The 5,907-nt window shown below is 42.2% G+C and overlaps 1 non-coding gene across 1 annotated transcript; it reads left to right on the plus strand.

Moving 5' to 3' along the window:
* Positions 1-4,518: 4,518 nt before the first annotated feature.
* Positions 4,519-4,625, plus strand: LOC145564947 (small nucleolar RNA R71). The gene has a single exon (XR_014094935.1). It is a non-coding gene; the product is annotated as a small nucleolar RNA R71 (small nucleolar RNA).
* The last annotated feature ends 1,282 nt before the right edge of the window (positions 4,626-5,907 follow it).

Below are 5,907 nucleotides of genomic sequence, written 5' to 3' on the forward strand. Positions count from 1 at the left end.
TAGCCCATCATAGCTATTCCTCATCATCCTCGTCCATCGAGCCGAAACCTGCACCTCCACTGCCACCTGCACCACCTGCACCACCTGCACCAGAAGAGCTACCACCAAAATAATCAGCGTGAAAAATCCCCCCCGTCGGTCCCCCGAAAGGAATGTCCTACCCGTACCCAAAGAAAGAAGAATAGTCAGTGTAAATACCACGGGCAGTGGGATCCCTATCGTATCCCTGGGGTGGAGGCTAAAACCAGTCAGGGTGGATAGCGTCGTCGGGAATGTTGCCCCGACGAGCATAATCATCGTACATAGGGTAGAGAGCTCTACCCTGGTTCCTCTCTAGGTACCCTAACCTCTGGTCTAAGGAGCCTACCATCCTCCTAAGGTCAGTATGTGAATGCTCGATACGTCCTAGGGCCTAACCTATACTCTGAAGATCCCAAACTGGATCAGAGTCAACATGAGGGACGGAATGGGACATACGAGGTGGAGAGAAAGCCACCTCGGGCTGAGGCTGGGGTGGTGGAACTGGTGGTGGTGGTACCTGTCCCCTAGAGTTGGCAACTAAAACATCAAAAGTGTAAGAAGGTTGCCCTAGGGGAAAAGCGGTCAAGTCAGGACTGGGTAAGGGAAAAATGGGCAAAGGTTGCTTTTCCCAGTCCGAATACACCAAAATGGTGTCTGCTCGCTATCCGGTCTAAACCACCCCACATCCTCAAAATACCTAGCAGTCATGTAGGTATCTGGTCCACAGTTGGTCAGCTGGTGGGGTCCGTCTACTACAAAACCGACCTTTTTCACCGCTATTCGAGTGATAAGGCCACCTAAACGGATAGGGGACTTGGAAGTGGTGCTGGCTATGGCATGCCTACTCAAATGGTGAACTATAAACCTACCTATGATCAGTTTCCGTACCCGTACACATAATGTCCTATGACAGCTAGTTCGTTAGTTTGAGCGTTATGAGGCTTGACCCTACCTAAAAAACACAAACCCGCAAATCTTTGCCAGATTTTTGGGACAGGGCGGTGAATAGGTTTGGTACTAGCATGTTGGGGGTCGGGGGTAGGTAAACCAGTCAAAGCATAATATAAGTCACCCATTTTATAGTCCGCATGCCACTAGTGAGATAATTCAGAATTTAATTCAAAAATTTTACAAAATTCTACAAAAATTAAACTAATATTTCTATTATTTAACCTGAAAAATAAATTTGGCCCATTTCTACTACTAACAACATGAAAAGTGGACAGGAATTCACAAGTAAGTTCTCGGTATGTAGGATAGTGCATGTCAACAAATTTCTCATGCCAATGTCATTCAAAAATCGTTTAACAAAATCATACAAACTAAATGATTCTAGGGTAGGGCGGTGTAACCACCGAGAAGGAATTACCTCACGACCGACCAAATGCTCTAGCCGTTCCTTTTGTTCCCGGCTCACAATCTGGATCGTCGGCCAATACGGGAGTTGCAAGTCCGGGTCGTATTCCTCCCTCGAACTGGAGCTCCTACCAAAAATGGACCTAGCCCTCTTTGATGCCATGTTCAAGAAATGGGTTTGAAAATTTATTGAATTAAAACTGAAAAATTTTTATATGAAAGTGAAGAGGATGAAGAGACGATCACAAATATGTAAAGAGTTTTGAATTTGGGTAAGAAATGGAGGAGAAATCTTAGAGAGAAGGTAGAGAGAATTTGAGTTTTAGAGAGAGAAAGTAATGGAAGAAAGAAAAAATGGAGAAAGAAAGAAGAAAAGGAAGAAGAAAAGAGACTCGGAGCCACTCGCGCCCGGTCGGGCGATCTGGAAAAATATATAGCTGGTTCGCGCGCCCGTTCGGGCGGTCTTCGCCCGGTCGGGCTATCTAATACGCCATAATTTATGAACCTTTCGCGCCCGGTCGGGCGATCTTACGATCTGATTCCTTCTAGCTCTCGCGCCCGGTCGGGCGGTTTTTAAGTAAAAATTTTCGCCCTTCTCGCGCCCGGTCGGGCGAGGCTTGCCCGATCGGGCGGATAAATTAGTCCGTATACGACGAATTTCGCGCCCGATCGGGCGGATAAATTAGTCCGTCTACGACGAATTTCGCGCCCGATCGGGCGCCACTCGCCCGGTCGGCCGAAATTACTCTATTTTTGAACCTTGCTCTCTCGCCCGATCGGGCCCGAGGCTTAATCGTCTAATTATCATTTTCTTCTTATCTCCAAAATTTGGCTAACTCTTTTCTTCAAAGCTGTACAAACACTCATAAAACTCATTAAATTCCCTCATCTCTCCTCTCATAAGAAAAAGAAAAGGAAAAAAAACTAGACTAAAAAGCATTAAAAATACGGGTTGCCTCCGGCAAAGCGCTGGTTTATCTAGGTCCCGCACGACCTTCTTACCAAGTACAATATCTAGGACCCTTGGCCTAACGCTTGATCGGGTGGTTTCTCACCCGGTCTAGCGGTGTTCAGGCTGCGATGGGGCTTCCTGACATACCCTGTGGGACGCCAAATCACCTTATCTGGTGGATCCTCCTTGACTTGGAATGGTAGATCTTCAATGCTACGCACTAAAGATCCTTCTTTTATCGAGGATTGCTTCAAATTTTCCTTGCGTGCAACACTTGCAACTCGATCTGACGGAACACTTACCGTAGGCTTGATTCGCACAACTTGCTCGATCGGTTCCACTTTTTCATCCTCGAAACCAAGACCAACATTGTAGAGTGCTCTTTCTATTGCATCAACTTCCTTCTGCCATTTGTCTATCTCATCTGAAAAGGATGCAACATAAGATACCGCCTCTAAGGGATCTTTTTCAAGAGCTTGGGGCTTGTTAGAATTATTTAAAACCACATTAACACTGAAACATTTCTCCTCAGTCATGGAGCTTTTAGGGGCATTATTCAGATTAAAAACAACTTTATCATCCCCTACTGATAATGTTAACTTACCACTTCTTACATCTATGACTGCTCCAGCAGTGTTGAGGAATGGTCTACCTAAAATAATTGGGGTTTGCATATCCTCAGCCATATCAAGAACAACAAAATCTACAGGTATATAAAACTTACCTACTCTAACGGGGACATCCTCTAAAACACCTAAGGGGTATTTGAAAGAACGGTCGGCCATTTGTAGAGTTATATTGGTAGCTTTTAATTTACCCATATTCAACTTAGAACACACAGATAATGGCATGACGCTAACACTAGCACCCAAATCACATAATGCATTATCAATCAAGAGATTTCCAATATGACAAGGGATAGAAAAACTACCCGGATCTTTTAATTTAGGTGGAGACTTATTTTGAAGTACGACACTACACTCTACAGTGAAAGCTACTGTCTCTACCTCACTAATAGACCTTTTTCTCGTCAATATTTCTTTCATAAATTTTGCATATGAGGGGATTTGTGTGATCAATTCAGTAAAGGGAACTGTTACCTTCAAATCTTTTACCACCTCCAGGAACTTACCAAACTGCTTATCCAAGTTTGTCTTCAATTGACGATTTGGGAAAGGAAGTTTGATAATTGGCTTTGGAGCATTATTATTCTTGTCTGGAGTAGCCACCTTCTCTGGAGTTGTACCCTGCAATGTAGAATTAGATATGTTAGTATTATCCTTTAGCCCTGCAGGGCTATCAACTACATTGTTTGGTTTAATGGAATCAAGATTAGCATTATTTAATAAAATAGGTTTATCAACTCCGGGCTTAGAGGGCCCTTCATAGTTTGAACCACTCCTTAGAGTAATTGCCAATGCTTGATCCGTAGGCCTAGTCGGCTGTGCCGGCAGAGCTCCCTGTTGGCGGGCTTGTAGAGTAGCGGAGAGTTGCGCAATTTGATTATCCATAATTTTATTATGCGCTAGAATTTGATCAATTGTCGCATCCCTGCTCTCCATGTGCTTTTGCATATTAACCAACATTGCTCTTATTTCCGCCAGAGAAGGGTCGGAAGATGAGGGGGTTTATTGTGGTTGGTTCTTCTGGCTAGCATTGGGATGATAATATTTCTGCTGCTGTGGCGCCTGTGGTTCTTGTGGTGGTGGATTTGAACATTAGTGCTCCGGTAGGAAAGGTACGGATGATTCCGATACCCAGGATTGTAGGTGTTGGAGTATGGGTTATTCTGCCTATAAGCTTGGAAGGCATTAACTTGCTCCACGGAACTCCTGCAATCTTGCTCCCAATGACCTACAATACCACAATTTTCACAGAAAGCCTCATTAGAATTATTATTAATTGCAGAAACATTAGCTACATTAGCAGTGCTCATATTATCTAATTTTTGGCAAATAGAGGTTAGTTGAGCTTGCAAAAAGGATACAGAGTCGACACTATGCTTCCCCTTGTTAGCAAATCCTCTGGGATTCCCATATTGGGAATTGTGTATCGCCATATCTTCAATAACCTGACCTGCATCATCAACATTGAGATTCATGAATCTCCCACTAGCTGCAGAGTCTAAAATTATTCTAGAGGAATTTCCAATGCCGTTATAAAAGGCTTGGATTAACTGCCATTGCGCTAAATTATGGTGAGGGCATTCTCTTTGTAAGTCCTTGAACCTCTCCCAAGCCTCATATAAAGATTCATCGGCTTCATGGGCAAAGTTCTGAATCGCACTCCGTAGTACTGCTGTTCTCTCTGCAGGATAATACTTGTTATAGAAATTCAAAACAAGAGTTTCCCAGTCAGTTATACCAAGTGTAGTTCTATTTAAGCCATTAAACCACAATTTAGCTTTTCCAGTTAAAGAGAAGGGAAAGAGAATCTCCCTGATTTGGTCTTGAGTGACCCCGGCTTGCCTAATGGTGTTGCAATATTGACAATAGTCGGCAATGTGAAGATTCGGGTCTTCACCCTTGGCTCCACTGAATTGCTTCCTCTCTATCATCGTTATAAATTGAGGTTTGATTTCAAATTGAACCCCATCAAGAGCCGGAGTAGGGGTGAGATGTGGAAAATCCGTAAGCTTTGGTTGTGAATAATCACTAAGCTTCTTTGGAGCCGTCATCTCTGATTCTGCGTCTGATGATGTCTCTGAATCGCTAGAACCAGTTGGAGGATCTCGATGATTATTGTTATTATCACCAGAATCCGCCAGGATTTGCTTGTAGAAATTTTTCTGTCTATGGAAGGAACGTTCGATCTCAGGATCGAATGGGATGTAACCTGATCTGGAACACCTGGGCATAAACAAAAACTAGAAGCAAATATGAGATTTGTCTCAGAGAACTAACGCTCTCTGAGACAAAAGGGAAATAATCTAGACTACAAAAACAATCTGAAATAAAAATAAAACCGTTTCCCCGGCAACGGCGCCAAATTTTGACAGGGTAAAGTCGTATCCCCTAATCAAAAGTAATTCCTAAATCCTCTAACTAACGTAGATAGGGAAGTAGGGTCGAATCCACAGAGAAACGAGTCTTTCTATTCCTAATTAATTAAAATAATCCAGATTATAAAGTAACCAATATATTGTAATTAAAGGAAACTAAACTACGAAGATTAAGAGTAGGGAGAAAACAATGAATAAAAGGATCTAGGGCATAGGTTCACCAATAAATAATACTCCAGGGTAAAACATAGTAATCAATCATTGATATTTCATAAATAACACGATTAACAAGCTCTCGCAATTTATTAATCAACATAGATCTAACAGGCTCTCGCAATTTACTATATCTAAGTTCTTATTGAAAATAGCCTTTAATATCAAATTAACATCTGCTCGATTCATCAATTTAATATTGCTATACTTTTACAAGCCGCAATTGTAAAACGTTAAAACAATTCAATAAGAAATTATCATGCAATACCAATAATCAATAATAGTCAATCATCAATGCATCAATTAACCAGATTGTAAAGGGCTTTCGCTACGTATTACAATCACACAATTAATTTACCGGTAT

The sequence above is a fragment of the Chenopodium album genome, chromosome 1 (assembly GCF_948465745.1).
Source record: "Chenopodium album chromosome 1, dcCheAlbu1.1, whole genome shotgun sequence".
NCBI classification, from domain to species: Eukaryota; Viridiplantae; Streptophyta; class Magnoliopsida; order Caryophyllales; family Amaranthaceae; genus Chenopodium; species Chenopodium album.